Below are 25,203 nucleotides of genomic sequence, written 5' to 3'. Positions count from 1 at the left end.
CCCTGTTGGCAGTTTAAAACGTTTATGTCAATAAAAATGTGGTTTTTATTGTAGCAATAATATAGTTTGTGTTACTGTATAGGATTATCAGTTGGATTGTTCTGGAAATAATTTAATGGACTTCCATAACTGGAAAGTGATAGAATCCTTGGTTGATTATGTTACTTTAGTTATGCAGGGTTAAACTACCAATAGATGCCACATTATCTTCTACAAATGTTTGAATCAGCAGTTAGTTTGCTGCATACATAATGGTCTCCTTTATCTTTACTCTATGGTAAAGCAGATGTACACAACAGTCTCCAACTGTAAATGATTATCAGAATACACAGCAATATTCCCCAGTTGATTACTCAGATAAAATCACTATTATTTCCAGAACAGACTAATTTGAGGGTCATGCACCGTAATGCTAATTATATCATCATTCCAAAGAATTAAGCTGTTTATTTGTAAGAACATATAAGAAAACAGAGCCTCACTTGTGTTAGCTAATATCTGTTGGAGTTCTAACTGAGGACTGGAAGTATCAAATGTTACTCCTATATTTCAAAAAGGAATGAGATGTGAATCAGGGAATTATAGGAGTGTATGAACAAAAGTAGGCCATTCAGCTCCTAGAGCCTGTTTTGTCATTCCATTAGGTAATCTATACCTCAGCTCTACCTGCCTTGGCTCCTTCATACTCTAACCTAGCAAAGATCTATCAATCTCAGTATTGAAAGCTGTTACTGTCCCAACAACCACAGCCTTCTGGGGCAGAAAATTCCAGATTTCTGCTACACTATGGGCTGAATTTTCCCCCCGTTGGGGGTGAAGCTGATGGGCGGGCGCGTATGGGCACGCTTCCGATCGGCGCCCCCAATCGGAGGTGCAGCGCCATTTTACGTGGGCGGGCCAATTAAGGCCCGCCCAGTGTGACATCCACACAGAAGCACTATGCACTCCCTGTGCAGGCGGGGCGGGGGGAATCCCAAAATTGAGAGTGCACTCTTTCACGCATGCGCACGAAAGAGCAGTGCTAAGTGCAGTCTCAGGGAAATCGTCTGTAAATGTAAAAAAGACAAAAGTAGAAAAATAAGATTTCCCTTACATGTCCCCTCACATGAGTTGGGACATGTCCAAAATTTTTATAAAATCTTTATTAAATTTTTAAAATCCGACATGAAACCTCATCCCGCCGGTGGATGAGGTTCATGTTTTTTCTAGTTCCCACCAGGGCACCCGGCCTGCCCGCTAACCTTAAGGTTGGACGGGCAGGTCCTTTAATTACTTAAATGACCCTGTCAATGGCCTCAATTGGCCATTGACAGGATGGCGGACGCACAGCTCATTTTGCTGCGCACCCGCCTCTCTGAAAATTTAAATTGGGCGTAGTGTTATCAGGACTTACCCCCGATGTCACCGCGAGTCATTTTACATGTTGGCAAGCAGGCCGCACCCCCGTTGGCCGACTCGTAAAATTCTGCCCCATGTGTGGGAAAATGCTTCCCCATTTGCCTCCTAAGTGGCCTGGCTCTAATTTTAAGATTGCATCTATTTTGTTTTTATTCTCCCTCCCAAGGAAATGGTTCCTTTCTCTACCTTTCAAAACTTTTTAACGTTTTAAAAACCTTGACAGATTACCGTTCAGCCTTCTACATTCTGGCACATGAGGCAAGTTTATGCAACCTGTTCTCATAATTTAGCCCTTTAAGACTTGTACCATTATGACCAGTATTTTTCTTTAACTGGGGAAAACAGTCTAGAGTTTTTATTGGACATTATTATTATTTATGTTCAAACCATGGGAGTCATAGAAAATAGTCAATGTATTTTTAGAAGCCAAAGGACAAGCCTCACAAATTTATTGAAAGTCTTTCAGGAAGCAAACAAATTGGCAGATAGCTAGCAAATTAATTTACAAATACTTTCAGAACATGTTCAATAACATTTCAAAGACTGAGAAAAATATTTTGCATCTGTAAAATGAAAAAATTGCTTTGTGTACTTTCAATTACATTTTGATGTGCATTGACTATTACGCAGGCAGATGCCTACAACAAAATCCTAACAACCTGATGTATGATCAGTTAATCTGCTTTTGCTGGTACTGTTTGAGGGACGAATGTTGGCCAGGGCACAATGAAAAATCGCTGATTGAATAGTGACAAGGGATTTTGATGCTTGCCTGAACTATTAGAACACAGTTTTGAAGTCTCCTCCAAAGAACTGATGAAAGAAGTTTAGGGCTAAAGAAATTAATAGTAAATTAACTCTTGAAACAGATTGAAAACTGGTTTGGCAATGGAAGACCATGATAAATAAAAGGGCTTTTCCTGTGTAGCAACTGGTATCATACAATAGAGAATTATTTCACATCTTCAGCTATTAAAGTGAAATGGAGAAATGTGTTTACCAATATCATTATGCCTTGTGTCCAATTTTTAAAATGAATAAATGAAAGGTATTTCTATTGTAATGTATTTTCTGATGAGATCAAAATATGACAGAGGTTAATGCATTCAAAAAGTTTAAATGGAATGCTAAAAGATGATAAATAGATTTCAACATAGATATATTACAGGTAATCTCTGTATAAACTGGATGCATAAAACTTAGGTACATATTAGCAAAAATGAGAAAAGAAAGTAAATGCTATGTTATGTACAATTGCATTTAATTAAGGTGAAGTGGTTGACTACAAGGCTAATGAAGTATTGTTTGATAATGTTTAATTTTTAATATGATAAAGGTTATTTTGACCCTGTGCAGCTCACTAGCTATGCCATATTTAGAATAAGTTGTGCAATTTTGAGCAACTACCTTATTCGGCATTGCATAGTGTTCAAATTTGGAATTTTCCATTCAGAAGTGGTGAGATTTACAGTCTGACTTTTCAATAAAGAAGAGAAGACTGAAAGGAGATATGATCCAGGTTTTTTTCATGTTGATAGACATGAATAATTTAAATACAAACTGCGTAGCTTGGAGTACAGAACACAAAACGACTCAAGTACAAAGTCAACAAGCCTCAGGTGGTTAAAAGAAATCCGTCCTAAACATACATGAATATTAATAAAAGGAACCATTTCTTTGTTTAAATATTTTTAATTAAACAGTTGGGTAAGTATTTAGCTAAGAATGGATCAGAAGATAACAGGATAGAATGACATGTTTAAAAGTAACACAAACATCAATGTTTCTTGTGCTGCTAGGATGACAGATGAGTCATCTGTAACATGCAACTGGCCAGAGTTGAGAAGCTTGGGCAGTAAGAATTGAACACGATCTCACAAGTTTCCTTGACTACTCTTGAAGGCCACAAAGAAATTTTACAGAAGTTTAACTTTTAAGAGGTTGGCCACTTCCCTCAGGATGCTGAGCAAGTAGAATAAATAAAATGTCATGGCAGGGCAAATTATACATAGTATGTGGGTAAATGGTTATTTCTGATTCAGTACTTCCTATCTCTCTTATCATAATGATATTTAATGTTTATGCATCACCTTTTTCTAGTTGACATGGAGTTAAAAGCATCATATATAAGACTGTAATGTACACAAATATAATATTGCACTTCTATTTCAGGTATTGTATACAATACATGCATTTGCATATTTCACGATTTGGATTGGCAGATGTTAGATAAGTATTTTGCAGCTCCATGAAGCAATGTTGACTGCATAGTAAAGACTAGGGCCAGGAATTTACCAGCCCAGGAGGTGGAAGGAGTCATAAAGTAGCGGCAGGAGACAGAGGGAATGCAGTCATATATTTTCCTGCTGCCACGGGATATTTGCAAAGGTGGGAATGGTCTAATAATGGCTATTTTACCACAATGTTGGGATTTTACTGGCATTGGAATGGTGCCCAGGTGCGTGGGGAGACTGTCAGGTACACCAAGCTGGTCTTTCACTGGTTTCTTGGGAAGAGAGTGCTAGGGGCCTTCCTTCTGGAGGCTCCATATCCCACAGAGGGGCCCACTGGTGGCAATGGCTGCTCCCACATCTCCAATGCAGCTGCTGGAGGGTTCACCTCTCTGAAATCTAGGGCCTGGCTGCCTGGCCCTGGCACATTAGAAAGGTTTCTTACCAGTCTTTGAGGGCTCCTTAACATGGAGGTGCCCTCTCCTCACAGCAGCTTCAGCAGTGGGTTACCTCCGCTTCTGGTCTTTTGCTTGGATTTTTGTAATTGGCCTCTTAATTGGCTGCTTCTGGTAAAACCCCCTCCACAGTCCTGCTGTTCGTCCGTGTGGACTCTGGAACTGCATTTGGTCCCAGTGGCAGAGCTAATTGTATGCTGGTAAAATTCTGGCCTAGATTTCCTGGAAGCTACTAGAACACAGAACAATGGGTTTCAGAAAATTATTTTCTTATTCAAATAGCTTGAGAATTGTGTCCCATAAATGTGTTGTGTGCCTTACAACATGAAATCTGTACTGTTCACTTTCTGCCTTGCAGGGATATTGTAAATCAGGTCTAATAATCAGCTCTGATAAATTTAAAATTATGGAGGATCTCCATTACATTTTCAGTCTAACAAATGTCAAGTTATGCACACTAAACCAGATTCACGCAGGCTGAAACAACAATCAAATCTGGATACAAATTCAATGATATGGAAAAGCAAAGATATTAATCCAATACTGAAATACAGGACAATATATTTTAATGAATATTCTAAACGTTTTATATTTTAAAGTGTCAATTGCCTCAGCTGCTTAGTTTCTTGGGGAAGGAAGACACCTTCACAATATCTCTCAGATAAAGTATTGAACAACCATCAGGAATTCACAAAAAATTGAGAAACCACAGAAATGACCTGACTTTTATCTTCTTTAATTCCATATTCAATGGTGAAGATATCCAGAGTTGCTATAACAATATTACCATCAATTATGCAATTGAGAGATATTTCTAATTGAATCTGAACCCATCACACACAGCTTTAGCAAATAATAGCCAGCCATTTTAGCACATGAAACAAATCGAAATCAAATTCCTGTCACACTTGAAATCATGATAAATGTATGTAAATTGCAAAACATATTTAATAATTAAATGCAGGAAGCATATTGTCATCCTGATGAAATACCATGAACACTTTGTATTCTTGCTTGAATCATATAGCTAGGCCCCTTTGAAATACAGCTCACAAGCTCAATCTGTCTACCACAGTAATTAAAAACATTATCCTGCTCAAAGTAAACAAAAATAAAAGTTGCTCTTTTAAAAGATCATTTTGAAATTTAAAAAAGTGGTCAGCTTTTCAACTCCTATTTAGACAAGCTTACTGCTGGTGCTTTTAATATATCTTAAAATTAAAGGCACTAATTTCACAAATTAAAAATCAAGTAACTCCACATTTGCCTATTATTCCCATATTATTGGATGAATTTATAAAGGTAAAGTGCATATATTGCACAAAATTAGCAACTTGTTTTGAATTACATGTTTTGTTCTGAAGTATAGTCTTTATATTTAAATCTGGCAATAGCAAGAGGCTGTGCTTTAAATAAAATTCTCATTAATCTTAAATGAAGAGTGCCTGAGTCATATTGGTTAGAATGGCTAGTGATCTTTTATATATCAAATAGGCCCTAAATAAAATGCATCTCTTTAACTGCTGACTAGAATTATCCTCATGATATTAGAGATGGATGCTTAAAATGTTTTAATAAAAGCAAATACTGTGGATGCTGGAAATCTGAAATAAAACCAGAAAGTGCTGGAAAAACTCAGCAGGTCTGGAGAGAGAAACAGACTTGATGTTTCAATTCTAATATGACCTCTTCGGAACTGGACCTTCCTCTGCCTATGTTTTAACAGTAGTCTTAACCATTTATTTTTAAATAATTAACAGGAGAATATCCAGCAAACCTATTAAATATTCATCCAGTGATATTGCAACACCAGTTTTTGCCTTTAAAATGAAAACCTGAGCTGACCTGTACTGTATCTATTTAATGTAAGGTCCTTATATAAGATTGATATAAATAATACTCTATCATGCTTCATCAATGAATAATTAGCAGAAAATGTATGTAAATAAGTAGTCGAGGCTAGCTGAATACCTTTGTGAAAACTAGAGAAATAATGTAAGTGAGAGTTGTGTGCAATAACAAAGCACCACAGAGCAATTGGTTAAGGATGCAAAATGAAATTAGTGACTAGAAAAAAGAAAGTGTGTACTGTGGGAGTTCTATTATTAAAGAGTGAGTTGGCTTTTCCTGCAGTCAGGACCGGGGCCCAGGTTTTCATCCTTAAGGAGAGAATTGCGGACCTGGCCTTTTCCCAATGTCATGATCCTGCCTCCTCTCTGGCAGTGCCCGCCTGTTATTTTCATGGTGATGAAGTAGAGGGCCGAAGTAAGGCCAAGGTGAGGATGGAGGTGGGGAATGCCAAGGTGTTAGGCACTATCACCCTCACTAACCCCCATGCTCCGTCCATACACCCCATGCCCCTCATATCCCACCATGCCCCCTCCATACACCCATGGCCCCTCCATACCCCCATGCCCACTAGCCCAATAGCCACAATGGGCAGAACTCAGGAACCCTATAATAACATTAGAAATTCTTTGACTTGCTCATCAAACTGTCAAAATAAACAAACAGCCATCCAGAAACCTCTTCAAAAAACATAATCCTATAAACTGTTCATAAAACTGTCAGTGTAAATAAAGCTCACAGTCTGCTTGATAGCTGTATCAACAACCCTTGCTGAGCTGAATGCAAAGTGGGGTGTGGTGCTCAGTCAAGCATTCATAATGGGATTCCATTCCACAACTGTGTCAACAAAACCTCTAGAGCTGAATACAATAAAGCCTTTGAACAGATGACCATCTGTATCACTGCTTCAAAGGATCTAAAAATGGCTGTACTGTCAATCAATGAAAAGATTACATTACAGGATTCTACTGACATGTTACAATCTGAACCTCAATACTGTTGAATGCTGAAGAGCACTTTTCCACTAGCTAAAATACTCTAATACATCTGCACACTTTCACAATGCTGATCAATTCGATGGTCAGTTATCTTTAATAAATAAAGCCCTATCATTAATATTAAAACATACTTACCATATTGCATTATGATAGGTGAAATTGTCAATACCTTTTAAACTCACCTGTCAAAAGATTCCCAACTTCAGACTAGGTTTTCCTCCATGGTTCACCACTTCTCTGATGTCCATGTCTCCTTCCAAAATGGTCTCGATTCCATGGAAGTACCAGGGGCTCTGAAGTGCACACCCTGCAATGGAGTAGGCAAGGACAGGATTGCTGCATGCAGGTTTGCTACCCGTGCCTTTATCCTGTGCCCTTAAAATCCCACATAACGGGAATAGGGACAAGAATCCTGGAATTGGGTCCCACTGGCCATTTTTAGATTCCACCCACATGATAGAAAATCTGTCCCTACCTTTCCTTCTGATGTGTCAGGGTAAGAGAAATAATTGAGCAGTTAGGGTAGATTCAGGAAATGCAGAAGGAATAGCATGAAGGTTTGGTCAGAAACAATACTTTAGGAAACAGTGGATAATAGAAACATGAGCAGGCCAAACAGCACCTAAGCTCCACCCCTTCCCCCTCCCCCTCCCCCAACAACAGCAAAAGCCTGGTTCTTCATTCTGTTAGATCATGGGTCATCTGTAAAGTGATCAAAGTCTCATAAAGAAAGCTTGAAGGATTTTGTATTTGATTTAGAGGCAGGATTGCAATTTCAGTATTACTGGTATTGGCACACACTGGGCCACTTAAGATAAAATGGCTTACCATGTATCAACATGCAGTGCGAAAGAAAGGATTTCAATTTTTTAAGGCCCTGTAATAGATTCTGGGGAAGAAGAAAGCTCCATGGATGGGCTGGGTTTCACTTAATCCAGAGCAGGTGTTAAGAATAAATATAGTGCAGGGGAAAATAATTTAAAATAGTTAGTTCAAAGGTAGAGACATGGAGAACTATTAGGTGAGTACTTAAGGAGAAGTACAATGAAGTAAATAATTTTGTCTTTGGTTTTGCAGTCTCCCTAATTTAGGGGCTGTGTTTATTTTGTCCCTGATAAAACAGATAAGAAAAAATAGAAAGGAGGCATGATGAGCTCAGAATCACAGTGTTTCACGTGAATGCATAAAGCATTAGAAATAATTTAAGGGAATTAGAAATGCTAATTAGATTGAACTAACATAATATATTTTCTTCCCAGGCTTGTTGCAATTGAAGTCCAGAATCTTGGCTTCAACCTGGGCAGAACTAGAAGCTAAGTACTTCCAGCTACAGCATTTTCAGGAGAGATAAAGAATGAAAGAACAAATAGGAAGGAGTCACATTCATTAAAGATCCAGTTACAACCATAAAGTGGATGGTTCTTAATGTTGCTGATGCTCAGAGTTTACTTGGGTTAACTCAAAATAATCAAGAATACGTTACTACAGTGGGATACAATTATGGATAACCAAAAAGTAGGGAATAATTTGAGGATGATACTTGAGTAAATATTTGAGAGAGTTTTCCCACCATAAGAGTTATAATAATGCAGCATTTCTGTGTCCCGACGGCCAAAAAGCATCTCACCCACCAGGTCCTGTTTTCTCGACTCCCAAATGGCAAACGCTCCAGGAAGGACAAAGAAAACAATTCAAAGACACTCTGCAGCTCTCCTTGAAGCATGGCAGCATTGACATTAATGACTGGGAGGAACTTGCTACCAATTGTTTAAAATAGCAACAACTTATCCATTAAGCTGCATCATGCTTTGAGTCACAATGTCTTAATGATGAGGTAAAGCACCAGCAGAGAAGGAAGGAAAAATCAGCTAATCCTACACACAGGATCCCACCATGGGGAATTCTGCCCATGTGCACAAAGAGCTGCAGGTTGAGGATCAACCTGTTCAGTCACTTGAAGACCCATGGCAGAAGCTCGTAACCCTGACTAGACATCATCCTGCAATCGAGGGACAGCTGACGACGACTTCTAAGTGGACTAGGATAAGACATTGGGCAGAATGGTGCCACATTTGCACTGAGTGCGGTAGCGATGCTTTAATGATGTTTTACCCGCCAGCTGCAATGGCGGGTTTTCATGCTGTATTGTCCCAAGCCACCACATTATTTATACATTCCAGGGAAGCATGCCATTTCCATGGTGGGTGCGGTCCGACTTGCCCACCGCCATCACCTCGCTGGTTCATCATGGCGGGCGCCATATTTAAAGTCCAGCCACACCTACCACATTTCAGTGCTTCCAGCGCTTGACTGCAACAGGGAAGAAGTTCATGAAAGGCAAAAAGACTGCAGCCACCAGGTTTAGCGGCGCATCACTGCAACGCCTTTTGGATGCTGTGGAAGCCACCGCGATGTCCTCTACCCCACTCTGGCTGCAGGATGGGCAGCGGCGTGACCAACCAGGCTTGGGAGGTGGTGGTCAGCGCCAATGCCCTGCAAAAGAGGGCAGCCACCTGGTGCCACTGCAGGATGAATGGTCTCATCCGTTCTGCCAAATTAACTCACTCTTCTCATTACTCTCAACTCACACGCTCACCAAACCCATCACATACCCACAGGGGTCTCAGACCACAAGGGACTAACTCCCTCACCCACCATCATGTCTACATCAGCCTCATATCCTCTCGAGCTTGCGTCCTCATCTTGCCCATGACTCTGCTCACCACACAAACATTCCATGCAGTGCCATGTGTCCTATTCACACTCTCTCCAACTGTTTTCATGCAGGAGAAGCCTGCTTACATCAGCAGGGGGAGGTCCCAGTTCGGGGGTGGAGTGGCCCACATTAGACACCTCACTCACTTTGAGCAGTGTGCCATCATGCTGACTGGTGGGGATGTGGACCGTGTCTGTAGTGATAGTGAGGTCGGCGGTGAATGCCCACCTGAGGTTCCTGCACCACATCATCCCTCTCTCAACACAAATGCGAGTGCTTTCTCCTGCTTTTGACTCTGCTGCCATGCACTGCTTATCTCTTTTGGTTCACAGGGAACTCTGCTAAGTGACCAACACCCTCAACCAGCTAGTCCCTCAGCTCCATCCACATCCTCATCTGCAGCCAAGTGGACTCTCCTCCAGTGAAGAGGTGGAAATAAGCAGCCTGGTAGACCCGTCACCTCAGAGGGAGCAGCCGGCTCACAAGTGACTACAGAGTGAAAAGTGTGTGTGTGGCAGGGCCTTTCGGAGCCTCATGCAAGCACTCTCCCACGCATGCGCATCCTTCATATTTCACACTCGTCTCAATGTCCTGAGCATTTTCAATGCTGTCTGCTGGGGTTCGCTTTCAGTTGTCCATCTGAGCTGTCCTGCATCTCCGCCCACCCACTGATCACACTCCCATGCAGCACCTGATCTTGGCCACCATGACTCTTGTTTCACTTTTGATTTGGACAGCACAGTGCTAATTCGGTTTTACTTTTGCTCCCCCATCGTTTACCCTCCCCAGTCAGCCATTTCCTTTCCCTCATGGTAACCTACCCCCCAGCATCACTTTCCACCACCTCTCCGGTTCCTACCAGCCACAACCCTTTTCCTTTGGGAGTGTCCAGGTGAACACACGTTCCCTTCCTTCATAAAAATCCCATCCCCATCCACATTCACCTCCCTGACCTTCTCCTTCCCACCCCCAGGGTCCATGTCTGCCTCCGGATCCCCACAACCATCCTTGTCATCCCTTCTATTGCTACCATCGAACCCTCACTCTCTCGCCCTACTGCCTCACTCTGCCCTCAGTCATTCTCACCATTCCCTCCTGCCACACCCACCCTCAGTTTGCTCCCCATGAGGTAGACATGGACCCATTCAATCCCGCCCATGCATGTTCATCTGCGCATACACCCCCTCCGCACCTCTTCCCCTGTTGGAACCCCCCCCCCACCCCAGGACCCCTCACCCCCGGAATCGCTTCCCACCTCCACACCTGGAATCCGTTCCCCCCTTACAATCCTTCCACAGTCCCAGGATTCCACCACACCCCTCCGCCACATAGTCCCTCCCCCATCCTGAGCTCCCTTCTTCCTCAATCCTTCCTTCCTCTTGTCTCCACACCCTATCCTCCACCCGGACACCCTCCCCTCTCAGCACTCCTTCCCTTGTATCTTGCACCACACCCCCCCCTTGCACCTACCTCCACAGTTGCAATCTCCTCCCCTGTTACCCCCTCCTCCCTCTGTTTTTCCTCCCCCCTCGACCTCTCCACCGACATCTTCAATCCGCCCCCCCACCCAACCTCACCCATCCTGATAGGTTCATTCTCCCCCTCCTAACCTCAGCCCCCCCAACTCCTCTTCCTCTCCCACCTCCTCGACCATCCCCTCTTGTGAGCATCAATGGTGACTTGCCAACTTCTATGCGCTTGTCCATGAGAATCAACCCAGCATGCCATGGACGTTTGCCCAGTGTGCTGTCGGTGTCAGGCTGCAGCACCTTCTGCTCATTGAATGTCCGCAGTGTGAGCAAAACCCTGGTGGGTAAGTCCTGATTTCTGCACGCCACAGTTGTCACGATGTGTTCTACGCTGGTGTGCTCTCCCGCCGATGTGGGCGGACGATCCAGTGGGGTGGTGGGGGCGGGAGTGGCAATTCTGGCAGGCAGGCCTAATAATGATATGCTGATGTATTACAATGCAGTTTGCGACACCCGATAGCGGGAATAATCAAAAAAGCAAGGAGACAAATAACAGGTCAAGGAATTTCTTTTAGTTGACCATGAGGAAAAGCCAAGGTTAATTCTGGGCCTGCATTAGATATCGGCTCAGGAGGTACAGAGGTGCTAGTCACTCACTTAAGTGTTATGAGCACTTTATGGGCAGAATTTTCCTCCCGTTGGGGGGGGGGGGAAGATTAAGAGCGGGCGCGCGGAGGCACATCACCGATTGGTGCCCCTGATCAGGGCATGCCACCATTTTACGTGGGCGGGCCAATTAAGGCCCGCCCAGCCTGAAGCCTGCACGGACCCTGTGAGGGCGGGGGGAATCCCTAAACCCGAGAGTGCGCTCTTTTGCGCATGCGCACGAAAGAGCGCATTCCTCTCCCTGAGACTAAGTGCAGCCTCAGGGAGATCGCCTCTACTGTAAAAAATATTAAAAATAGCAAAAAAATTCCCTGACATGTCCCCTCATGTCACATGACTTGGGACATGTCCATAACTTTTAAAAACACTTCAATTAAATTTTTAAAAACCTACATGAAACCTCATCCCACCTGTGGATCAGGTTTCATGCTTTTTCTAATGCCTGCCAGTGCCTCCCAGCCTGTCCGCCAACCTTAAGGTTGGACGGGCAGGTCCATTAATTACTTAAATGACTCTGTCAGTTGGCCATTGACAGGTCGGTGGATGCATAGCTGATTTTGCTGAGCCCCCACCTACCTGAAAATTTAAATGGGGCGCGGTGACATCAGGAGTTCTGCCCGACATCACCGTGTGTCATTTTACACATCAGTGAGCGGGCCCCGCCTCCCCTGCTCGCCGATGGGAAAATCCTGGCCTATGTTCAGGTAAAAAAATAGAAAATGCAGGAAATAATAAACAGGGCAGAACAGCATCTGTGGAGGGAGAAGCAGAGTTTACATTTCAAGTCAATAACCTTTCATCAAAACACCTGTTCTTCTCCATCCACATATGCTGCCTGAGCTGCTGAGTATCTCCAGCATTTTCTGTTTCCAATTCAGATTTCCAGCATGTGCTGTCAATGTACAATAACATAAAGAACTTGCATTTATACACTAACTTTCACTACCTCAGGCCATTACAAAGTGCATTACAGCCAGTTAAGTGCTTTTTTTGAAGTCCAGTCTCTGTTGTAATTGAGGGAAATGCAGCCAATTTGCACGTTTCAAGGTCCCACAAATAGCCACGAGATAATGACCAGATAATCTTATCTGGCGATGTTGGTGGAAGGATAAACATTGGCCAGAACACCAAGGAGAACTCCTATGCTTGCCATTGAATAATGCCATAGGATTCTTTATGCCCAGGTTAGACTGGGTTAGACTGGGCCGCTGAATAAAAATTGACACCTCTGATAGCGCTGAAAGAATGCTGCACTATAATGAAGTGTCAGCCTAGTTTTAGTGCTTCAGTGTCTGGAGAGGTGCTTGAACCCACAATCTTCTCAGAGGTGAGAGTGCTACCAATGAGCCTTGCTATAACATGAGAAATGAAATCAGATACACATCGTTAAAATTATCTATTTTACAGACAGAAAATTAAATATAGAGTAATAAAGGTAATCAATTTTTATCTTGATTCAGCTAACTATTGAAACCCCCTTGAGTATAAGAAAACTAATAAACACATAGGGCAGAATTTCACCCTTGGTGGGGGTGCTTGGCGGGGGCGGTTGGGAAGCCGACTGCTGCCCGTGATCGGACTTTTATGTGGGTGGTCAATTAAGGCCTCCCCAGCGTGGAACATGAGCGGTAGTGCTCAGCACTGCCTGCGCAGGTGGGGAGGGGGGGTGGGGGGCTGGTGGCGGAATGGTCAGCGGGCCTAGCGCAAGCTTCGCGCATTGCGCGAGAAAGAACGTTTCAATCTCCTCGAGGCACAGAGCTGCCTAAGGGAGATGAAGCGCTGTTTTAAAAAATAAATACATTTTAAATGAGGTTTCCTAAAAAATGCAAAGGCCGCTTGGCCTGTTTGTCTACCCACCAACCGTTAGGTTGAACGGGCAGTGAAAAATTCGGGACAGTTGTTTACTTAATGGCCTTAATAGGCCTTTTAATTGACGGCAGGTGTGCTTCTGGCTCCGGCGACACCCGCTGACCTAACTATCGCGAGAGTGCATGTTGACGTAGGCACGCTTGGCCAACATCAACGCGCTTTATTTCCTCTCAGGCATGTCAGGCGCATGCCCACATGCCAAGCTTAATTTTCTACCCATAATAAGCACATATCACACTACCTCAATTAGCAGGCATGCTTAGCATTTTCTGGTCAGCATTCTCTTTCTGACTAGCTCTGGATTTGAGATGAGTGAGTTTCCCACTTCCTAAATCAAGTTTTCTACCTGGACCTTGCTAGTCCATGTGTCCATATGCCCGTCTGTAGTTTTTGCTCCAGGTTCCTAGGCAGTGGGAGGGAGGTTCCTCTAATCAGAGGTTTTCCAGTCGGTTGTTAATAAAATCATGTGCTTCTCCCCCTGCCCCTTGAGGTGCAGGTTCAAAGAAACATCTTCTGCTGTCAAAATGAATAGGGCCCATCCTGGTTTAATGTGTTTGAATGCGATAGCTGAACCTTAATTCACTCAGTTAGAAATATGTGATGAGTAATAACATTCCACAACTCAGCTTACCTATATTTGATACAACTTCAAGGCTTGTAGCCTCTGACTTCTTTTACAGCCTGCATGAATTCATTTTGAATTAAACCATTGTTATATCCTTTCTGTGAAGATAAAAATGATCAAAATGTATTAAGCAAAAATGTCTTTTGCATTATATTCTTTTTATAGAGGAAGGTGAAAATAGTGCAGTAAAAATATCTAATGTTGGAATCAACCGCTGATCTTAAGCATTCAAAAGGGCCGTCTATTAAAAAAGTCAAGAAGTGCTAAATTGATGTATCTTTTGGAAATAGACTGGAAGGTAGCAATTTTTCCCTCTTTTCAAAAAAGGGATATGTGAGGAAATGATAGAATAATTAATTATTTTTTGCTCCACTGTTTTCAAGAAACTTATGTCACGGATAATTTTAAGGTGTTATCTTTTATCGTCCGTGATTTGTGTGTGGATTTGTGCATTTTCTTACCGTCGGATTGTTTGAGTCAATTTAACCAACCCTACAGCAGCTTTTGTATTTTAAAAATGAGGAAGGTTAGTTTATTGCTCACACAGTTGCCCTGGAGGTTAACGAAAATGTGATGTCTCACTCACAAGGCTGACCCACACTATCACAACAGAAAAACTAGATGCAGTTGAAGGTAAAACAGTATTCATAAAAATGGAATTTAACTACACTGCAGGCCTGATATTTCGTAGTCAAATTGTTACTTTAGCTGAAGTGAAGGTTTCAAAAATGCACAGATTTCTCAGCAGTTCCTAGATCTGCCTGGAGCTTATTTTAACAGGTAGGCTTGAAGATGGAACAGGTTAGAGGAGAGTGAGAGTCTCTTTCAAGACATTATAGGTAGTTATTTTCTGCTTAACTGGCTATAGCGGTTGATGGCTTTGCTTGTCAGACCCTCTCTATCGCTCTGATAGAATTCTATCAGCGCCCCTGAAGTTGTCTTTGAAAAGCAGGTTGAATTTTCTGGTGTATCTTTGGCAGGGAGCCAAGATGGCTGCAGAATCATGTAACCTCACATCAATGCCAAGTCAAGGTGCCAAATAAGGGACTGTGGTAATTTTAATGAACAGTCTGAAGTCTTTTTCCACTTGTGGTTTTTTTTTGATTTGTCAAGGCAAATTTGCATTTTTACAATGAAGGTGTCGATGGAGTTTCATTTATCTCCTGGTCAAAACCACAGGGAGTTAATGTCAGAAAAGGTATCCATGTCATCATGAGAGATAAGATGTTTTAATGCACAAAACATCTCAGGTAGCTCTGAGAAGCCACCTTAAGTTTTATTTATTATTAGAATGTGGTATTTATAAATATGTCTTTAAAGATTTAATATACCATCGTGCAAGTATTGTGTCATGACACTTGTGGCTATAGTTCTGAATTAAATTAACAACTATCTAGGTTAAACAGGAGCAGAACATGGGTGTGGATTTTTCAGCCAGAGGTAAATCAATGGTGCTCATTACTGACCTCAATAAAAGCTGCCCACAAAGATCTAGCAATCTCTGCGGCATGGTGCTCCCTTTGCCCCTGAGCTGTTTAAATCTGTCACCAACTCAAGGCAGTGTCTTGGCGTGCAGGAGCGGTGATGTCAGGTAAAGAACCAATCATATTGGAGTGTTCAGCAAACCAGAATCTAAAACCCCTTAATATCCCCCACTTTTAATTTAAATTTCAGCTAGTTAATTAAATGATTGTGATTGCATTAAGGAGAAATTAAGAGAATCAAATTTTAAAGGAGAAAAAATATATCTTTAAAATGCAGTTTTTTTAATCATTATGGAGAAATGTGTCATTCCACAAATATAAAATTAGCCTTTCGGAGTCAGTGAAGATGTTTAGCAATTACTATTTATAGTCGTTTGGTGGTATAGAACTTGAGTGTTGCTGAGAAAAAAGATATGCTGTCAAAGCTTTTTGCCTTGCATTCATCAGGACAGATTTGCAAGAATACTAATGGTAAAGGGAACAAGAATTTATACTGCATGAGAAGAGAGTGTTGATTGGTTGGCAAGTCAGATTGGTAGAGGAGTTGCCACGGGGAATGTACCAGGGAACAGTTAACTGCCAAACTTTTGTTTAAATTCAAACTAGGTAGGTCAACTCTGATTAGTTAAGGCATTGCCCAAGGGAATAAACCAGGAAATGACTGCGCACCCCCCCCAAACTTTTGTTTAGTTGAGAAAGCTACAATGCGTGGACATATTACTTTTGTCTGTGAAAGAACAGGTCCCTGTGTGTGAATATATGTAGCGTCCAGCATGCGCCAGTGCTGGTGTGATGCCAGGTATGTAGGTTGTATGTCCCAAGGATTGGCAGATCATATCAAACAGCTCATCTATGTGGCTGTTCACAAGGGTCAAAGCACTGACCGTATCCAACCAGCCTGTGCTTGCAAAACTCAAAATATTGGCCAATATTAGATGTGGTTCTTCAATTGGACAGGACCTGCTAAACAATCCTGATTGCGCTAAGGATTACACTGACAACCAATTTAAGATTATCAGTCAGGCTTGCAGTGTAGTGCACTCACAGCAAAGCTCTGACTATGGATTTGGAAAGGGCAGGTGATGCTTGACTAATTTAGTTACTCATTTTTGAAGAATGATTCGAGTAGCCCCAGAACTTCCGATCAGAGTCGGACCCCTGTGTCAGATAGAAAACTACCCACTTACCCGCATACATTGAAAAGGCCTTGGGGAGAACTTTCTCTCCATTGGGGGGCTGAGCGGGAGCCCGCGATTGGCTGCGTGCCGCCATTTTACGTGAGTGGGCCAATTAAGGCTCGACCAACGTGATACACACCCGGAAACGCTGAGCACTCCCTGTGTGGGCGGGGGAAGGAGACTGAATTGGGGTCTGCGCTCTTTTGCGCATGCACGCAAAGGAGCGCAGGAATCTCCAAGGCACAGAACTGCCTCAGGGAATTGAATTTCATTTTGAAAAATTAAATAAAGAGAAAAAAAAATTTCAGACACGTCCCCTCATGTGAGTGTCACATGAGCTGGGACATGTCAATGAATTTTAATTTAAAAATTTATTTGATTTATAAATCTTTCATGAAACCTCATCCTGCCCATGGATGAGGTTTCATGATAAATGCAAAGGCCGCCTAGGCTCTTCGCCTGCCTGTCAACCTTAAGGTTGGATGGGCAGCTCCATTAATCATTTAAGTTAGTTTTTAAATGGCCTTAATAGGCCTTTGACATTTCGGCGGGCGTGCAGCCGACTCCAGTGTGCGCTTGCTGAACTGAAGATTGGAATGACACACCGTGACATCGGGATGCATGCCCGACATCACTGCGCATCGTTTTACGCATCGGTGAGCAGGACCCGCCCCTGCTCACTGACTAGAAGATTCAGGCCTTTAACTTCCAATGGAGGATCACGCAGATATTCCTCAATGCAGGAATCGTCGTAAAGAGCAGCAAAGAGAATCTGTGCAGAAGCCATGCCCCCTTTGTGCAGCACTAGGGCTGCCATATTCTGCTAAGTGTTTAAAGGTCTCCAAGCTTCTCAGTATGTTAGTGAATGAGTTTATGAGAGAATGTGTGAGTGAACGGGTGAGTGTGTAGGTTTGTATGTGAGTATGTGGGTGAGATAAGTGGGTAGTGGGTAGGATGGCAGCTGGGCAGGGTGGTAGAAGGATAGGGTAGCAGCTGGGTAGGGTAGTAGGTGTGTAAGGTGACAAGTGGGTAGGATGGAAGATGGTTAGGGTGGTAGCTGAGTAGGGTGATAGGTGATAGACGGATAGGGTGACAGCTGAGTAGAGTGAGGTGAGTGGGGTGGGTGAGTGGTTCAGGGGGATAGTTGGGTCACGCCGGGAGGGGTTGGCAGGCCCAGGGCCAGTTAGGTCTGGTGGTGGGGGCGAGTCATGCTGAGTTGGGGGGGGAATCAGAGAGGCATGGGGTGGTATTGGATGGTGGGGGCTGGTCCAGTCAGGGGTTCAGGGCGTCAAGTAGACTTGGTTGGTGGGGGCTAGTCAGGTTGCGTCGGTATTTGGTGGGGAAGAGTTGGGTGGCCAGGTCTAGTTAGGTTGGTCGGGGGAGCTGGGGTTAGGGGGGTGGCGGTAAAGAGGGGAGCCAGGGGTGTCGGTTGTATAGTTACCCAGGAGCTCAACTAGGACTTTTCTATATAACATTCCTTCGGTAACTATCCAGGTAAGTAAGTTGGAACTGTCTGAAGTTGTTTTTATAGGGCCCCAGGGAGCAGGGGAACTGCACAGCAGAAGTCCAAACGTAAATATATAAACAAAAAACTGCGGATGCTGGAATTCCAAAACAAAAACAGAATTACCTGGAAAAACTCAGCAGGTCTGGCAGCATCGGAGGAGAAGAAAAGAGTTGATGTTGCGAGTCCTCATGACCCTTCACCAGGCAACTCCCATGGAGTCATTGTGTTGGAAGTTCTGCGGGGTTCCGAAGCATACCTTGGGGAATACGTCCAGTCTCCAACGATCCAGAGATCAAAAGTCCTGGGCCAATGTTTAGATAAAAGGGAATCTGGTATATAGATGTTCAGGGGGCACATGATGTTAAAGTGAATGTAGATACATGGGTACAATATAGTCCTTGTGGCACTTGGCTGCCAAGCAGGTGCAGTGAAATACAACCATGGCAAGTTGTGAAATGGTAAATCTGGTAATTGATGCCTAGCATCAGTAAAGTACATGGAAAACTGCTACATTCTTTTTCTAAAAAAACTGGTTCACTTATGGCTTTCAGGAATGAAAATCTGCCACCCCTTCCTGATCAGGCCTATATGTAACTCCATGACCCCACTGACCCCATTACCACGATATGTCATTGACTCTCAATGCCCTTGAGAATGGTCATCGCTGGTGCTTTCCCAGTGTCATCTATATCCCAAGAATACATTGAAAATGGACGTAGATGAGATTAAAGGAAAGAAAATAAAGATTTCTGGTAAACAAATATGTCTTGTTTGGCAGGTATGCGCAATGGTATGCCCTAGGATATACCTTTGGTTTTCAGTTTATATAAATAATTTGGACAGCAGCACAAGAGAATGAAAGATCAAAATTTATTGATGATACAAAATTAGGATCTGACGGGAATCTATGGGTAAAATTGCAGCTAAGTGCAGCATGACAAAGACAGGTCACAGAATAGGCAGATAATTGGCAGCACAGTTTAAAGCTGAGAAATACAAAACAGTACGCTTTCGCAAAAAGAATGTTGAATGAAATATGCCCTAATTGGTGGAATTGTGAACAAAATGGAGGAGTAGAGATTTAGGAGTGTAGATTTATGGATCTTTAAAGGTCTGAGTCCTGATAGAAAAGTTATTTGCAAAAACGCTAAATAGGTTCCAGGTTTTATATATAAGGCATTGAAGATAAATGCAAAAGCATAGTATTGAATTTGTCCGAGACGTTGATTTGACCACAAATGGAGTTTTGAATGCAATTCCGGCCTCCACACATGTAAGATTATTCTTATGAAGAAGGGCTTTAAAAATTGATCAGAAAAGCTTAAAGGGACATCTAAAAGAGGTTTTCAAAATGATGAAAGATGTTGAAAGGGTAATTGTGAAACATTGGCCAGAATCTTCAGGTCAGTGTGCGGGGGTGGGCCCCGCTTGCCGACGTGTAAAATGATGCTTGGTGACATCGGGTGTGTGTCCTGACACGTCATTTGATTTTCAGTTTGACGCACGCAGCCGACTCCAGTGTGCGCCTGCCAATCTGTCAAAGACATATCAAGGCCATTTAAATACTAATTAAAACATCTAACGGAGCTGCCTGTCCAACCTTAAGGTTGGTGGGCAGGTGAAGAGCCCAGGCGGCCTTCGCATTTATCATGAAACCCCATCCACAAGCGGGATGAGGTTTCATGAAGTGCCTATAAGTTGAGTAAAAGTTTTGATTAAAGTTCATTGACATGTCCCAGCTCATGTGACATTGTCACATGAGGGGACGTCTTACTTTTTTTTTCTTTATTAAAACCTTTGACCATCAAACTAATCTTCCTGAGTCAGTTCTGCCTCAGGGAGATTTCTGCACTCTTTTGCACACATGTGTGAAAGAGAGCAGGCCCCACTCAGCCTATTCCACCCGGCCACATAGGGAGCGTTCAGCGTTTCCAGATGTGCGTCATGCTGGGCGGTCATTAATTGGCCCGCCCACATAAAATGGTGGCATGCAGGCGGTGATCGGCTGCGCATCCGCTCCCACTCAGTACCCCTGACGGGGAGAAAATTCTCCCCATTGTTTTCACTAGTTAATGAATCCTTGATTGAGCAGCATCAACTGAGGGTCAACATTAGAAGGAGCAAGGGTTTTCTCAGTTACTGGAACATGGGGCAGGACTTTTTGCTGAATGGGTGGGCTTGTGCCTGGGCCACTCGAGCATAAAATGACGCACGATGACGTTGGGCGAGCATCCCGACGTCATCACGCATTTGTGCGATATTTCGCTCGGTGGGCACATGCGGGAGTCAGCAGCACAGCTGCCGACAATAGAAAGGCCTTTTAAGACCATTAACAATGCAATTGAATTAAATTCTTCGCTGCCCAACCAAACGGGCAGGCAAAAAGGCCAAAACAAAAACAGAATTACCTGGAAAAACTCAGCGGGTCTGGCAGCATCGGCGGAGAAGAAAAGAGTTGACGTTTCGAGTCCTCATGACCCTTCGACAGAACTTGAGTTCGAGTCCAAGAAAGAGTTGAAATATAAGCTGGTTTAAGGTGTGTGTGTGGGGGGGCGGAGAGATAGAGAGACAGAGAGGTGGAGGGGGTGGGGTGTGGTTGTAGGGACAAACAAGCAGTGATAGAAGCAGATCATCAAAAGATGTCAACGACAATAGGTCATGAGGACTCGAAACGTCAACTCTTTTCTTCTCCGCCGATGCTGCCAGACCTGCTGAGTTTTTCCAGGTAATTCTGTTTTTGTTTTGGATTTCCAGCATCCGCAGTTTTTTTGTTTTTATCTCAGGCAAAAAGGCCAAGCAGCCTTTGCATTTTTTGCAAAACCTCATCCACGGACGGGATGCGGTTTCAATCTGTCATTAAAAGAAAATTTCAGAATGCCATCCTAATTTCTAACATGCCCCTGCTCATGTGGCAGAGTCACATGAGGGGACTTTTTTGACATTTAAAAAAATTTTATTCTTAATTTTCAAAACTCTGTGCCTCAGGGAGCTGACTTGTGCGCTTGTCCTCTCCCCGCCTACAGGCAGCATTGAGTGCTGCCGCGTGCATTTCATGCTGGGCGGGCCTTATTTGGCCCACCAGCGTGAAATTGCGGTCTGGCCCCAATCACAGATGGTCGTTAGCTTCCTGACCGTTCCCACCCGGCCCTTGTCGAGCCCACCCATCAAGGGAAAAATCCTGGCAATGGAATTCTTTATCAAAAAGCTGCGAACGCCATTTAAAAAGCTTTTGAATAAGTATTTGGAAAGGAAGAATGTAACAGTGAAAGGGAAAAGAAATGCAATTAGAAGAGAGTTTCAGGAGAAAAGCTAGCACCAGCATTCTTATTATGGGCCAAATGGCCTCTTTCTGTACACCTATTCCTATGATTCTATGATGAATGGCCAGTTGGGTGAGGTACCAGAAAGTATCTGGTAACTGAAGAGATATTCCATTGTGCTTCAGTAGTTTCAAGAGACAAAACAAACCTTGGAATTGTGTCACCAATCTTCTGTAGCTTTGTAGCACAGTGAATTTTACCAGCCTCGGCCTTTATTATTGTTCTATCTGGGTTCATACCTTTAGCTTAGTTAAACTGATTTTTCCAGAGTCCAGTCAATAGATATTTTGGTGTCAACATAACCCCACTGTGTGAAAATTGTTTCTTTTGGATGGTTTCCATTTTTCCTGCTGTTTTGTGAAGGAATTAGTTCTATCTCTGTGAAGGATATGATCCCAGAATTCTTACATAACTCTCAATGGGAAGTCATGCCCTATTAAATTGATGAAACCAAATCCTGATAAAGAAAAAATAAGACATTCAAAATTAAGCTCTGGAGGCATTAAAGACTTTTGACTGCACTCTTCAGTTTAGATCTCATTCTTTTTCAGTAAATGCCTTTTCTAGTAAATGCCTTCCCTGAAACAAAAAAGGAAAGGAAAGTTGTAGTGTACTGCATGTGAATTGTGGTGCATTGTATTTTTTTCTATTTAGTTAAAGCTTTTGTATTAACAGTGAAATTTTGACTTTTGGTCTTAGAGAATAAAGTATCTATGTGGCTCTGCCCTGCCTCAGCTCATCTGCTGCTGAAACCCTCAAGAGCTAGACCTTTATTGTGAGGTGGAACCCTTTGTTACCTCTAGACTTGACTATTGACTATTACTCCTCACCAGCCTCCCACATTCTAAGCTTTATAAACATGAGGTCATCAAAAACTCTGCTGCCTGTGTCCATCTGCATACCAAGTTCTGTTCACTTAGCAACCCTCTGCTGGCTGACTCCTGGTTAACCAACACTTGAAGTCTGAAATTCTCATCCCTGTTTCAAATCCCACATGGCTTCATCCTTCCTTAACTCTGTAATTTACCCCAACCCCATGACAGAATTAGCACAGAGATATCTGTCCTAATTCTGTCCCTGTTTTTAAGTGCTCCCCCATTGGAAGCTGTGCTTTCAGCTGCCAAGGCCTGGACTTCCATCCCTAACTGAAATTCCATTGAAGCTAAACATAACTCTCCACCCCTCTGTTTCCTCCTGTAAAACTTGTCTCTTTGATCAAGCTATTTGCTTGCTGTTTAATATCTCCTTATGAGGTTTGGTGTCAAATATTGCTTTATAATGCTGCTGTGAAGCGCTTTGGGACATGTATTATGTTAAAGGAGCTATATAAATCAATTTGTTTTTGCTGTCCTTATCAGCATTATTTATTTATATTTTAATAAATTGAACTAGAAAATGGAAAAAGGGGAAGTAAGTTCTTCCATGTGGAGGATTACGAGAATATGGAATAGCTGAAGAGATAGAGACAGGAACATAATTTAAAAGATAATTGGCTAAGCATTTGAAAAGGAAAATATCAGAAAATACAAGACGTTGGGGGGAAATAGTATTAAAGTACATAATTCCAGTTGAACAGCTTACCTGCACACTCACGATGAACTGAATGAGCTCCATTTTTCTGTAATTTCTGTGATTTTAGTCTCAGTAGAAACAGTGCTAAGGAATCCAATAACTTTAGAAAGATTACCCAACCATAATTATGCAAAATGCAAATGCCTATATTATCCAAGATGTTAGTTATTTTACTTTATGCCACTGGTTTGTGAAGCAATTGCAAAACATGTTGACTGGAGGTATGTTTGAAAGGTCCTGACATGAGACACCTACAGCTACTATGTGTAATGAATGAGTCATAAAATGTACATGTTACTTCTGCTCATCTCAGTCCAAAATTTCAACAATTGCAAAAGCTTCAACTAAATAGAAAAAAATAAACAAAAGTAAAATCTTCCATTTAAGCACATAAATAATGCCTGATCATTAATGCCAGATACTAGTCCAAAGCACTTGACTCCATCACCATAAATGGTAGAGACAACTTCGTAAGCCTCAGAACAAGTATATTAAGAAATTAATTCATGGTTGGCACCTAAATATAGTGTCAAGCATTGGCGACTGTGATCTGTAGAATTAAGCCATCGGTTTGGTGGTTTTTGGTAATATTTGCTGTTGATTTAAAATTTGTAAATTGTGGATTTCTGATGTCGATCATCATTTCTCTCTGCATTTACATTTTGTTTCTATGGTATATTGGACCTTCTAATATTGTTGTTATGACAACCACCAAAGCTTATAAATATGCAATTGTAAAGACTTAAAAGTATCACACATACGATTTCAAATAAGAATGCCAGCTAGTGTCAGGATCAAAGGATGGTATATGAAACTTGATAAGCAATGGCAATAGACTTATACTTGAAAGAGAAAATAAATTTAATATTCACTCAATTTTGGCATAATTTAGTGAATTTTTCTTCCCACCGTGATTGAACATAAGAACCTAAAAAATTGGAGCAGGAGTAGGCCATTCGGCCCCTTGAGCCTGCTCTACCAGTCAGTGAGATCATGGCTGATCTGGTATAGCCTTAACTTCACTTTCCTGCCTGTCCGCCACAACCCTTGATGCGCTTGTCAATCAAAAATCTGTCTAAATCGTCCTTGAATATATTCAATGACCCAGCCTCCACTGCTCAACGGGAAGGAGAATTCCATTTGCTAATGACCTACTAAGAGAAGGAACTCTTCCTCATCTCCGTATTAAATGGGAGACGCCTTATTTTGAAACTGTGCCTGCTTCTAGATTCTCCATGAGGGGAAACATCCTCTCAGCATCTACCCTGTCAAGCCCCTTCAAAATTTTATATGTTTCAATACGATCCTCTCATTCTTCTAAACTCCACTGAATACAGGCCTAACCTGCTCAACCTTCCCTTATAAGACAACCCTTTCATCCTAGGAATCAGCCTAGTGAATCTTCTCTGAACTGCCTGAGATGTAAGGTGACAAAAACTGCGCACGGTACTCTAGGTTTGGTCTCACAAATGCCCTGTATAGCTGTAGTAAGACTTCCCTACTTTTATACTTCATCCCCCTTGCAACAAAGGCCAACATTCCATTTGTCTTCTTAATAACATATGAACATGTGAACTAGGAGCAGGAGTAGGCCACTTGGCCCTTCAAGCCTGCTCTGCATTCAGTAAGATCATGGCTGATCTGATTGTAACCTCCTGCCTATCCCCAATAACCTTTCACCCCCTTGTTAATCAAGAATCTATCTAGCTCTGCCTTAAAACTATTCAAAGACTCTGCTTCCACTGCCTTTTGAGGAAGAGAGTTCCAAAGACTCACGACCCTATGAGAGAATTAAATTCTCCTAGTCTCTGTCTGAAATGAGCGATCCCTTATTTTAAACTGTGACCCCTAGTTCTACATTCTCCCA

The 25,203-nt window shown here is 42.5% G+C and overlaps 1 protein-coding gene across 2 annotated transcripts in view; it reads left to right on the top strand.

Annotated features, from left to right (window-relative positions):
• The window catches only part of pkia (cAMP-dependent protein kinase inhibitor alpha), a 170,912-nt gene that overhangs the window by 772 nt on the left and 144,937 nt on the right, over window positions 1-25,203 (top strand). The window lies entirely within an intron of this gene.

This window comes from Carcharodon carcharias, chromosome 6 (genome assembly GCF_017639515.1).
Source record: "Carcharodon carcharias isolate sCarCar2 chromosome 6, sCarCar2.pri, whole genome shotgun sequence".
Taxonomy (NCBI): Eukaryota; Metazoa; Chordata; class Chondrichthyes; order Lamniformes; family Lamnidae; genus Carcharodon; species Carcharodon carcharias.
The sequence above is the reverse complement of the archived record's forward strand: the minus strand, read 5'-3'. Positions and strand labels throughout refer to the sequence as shown.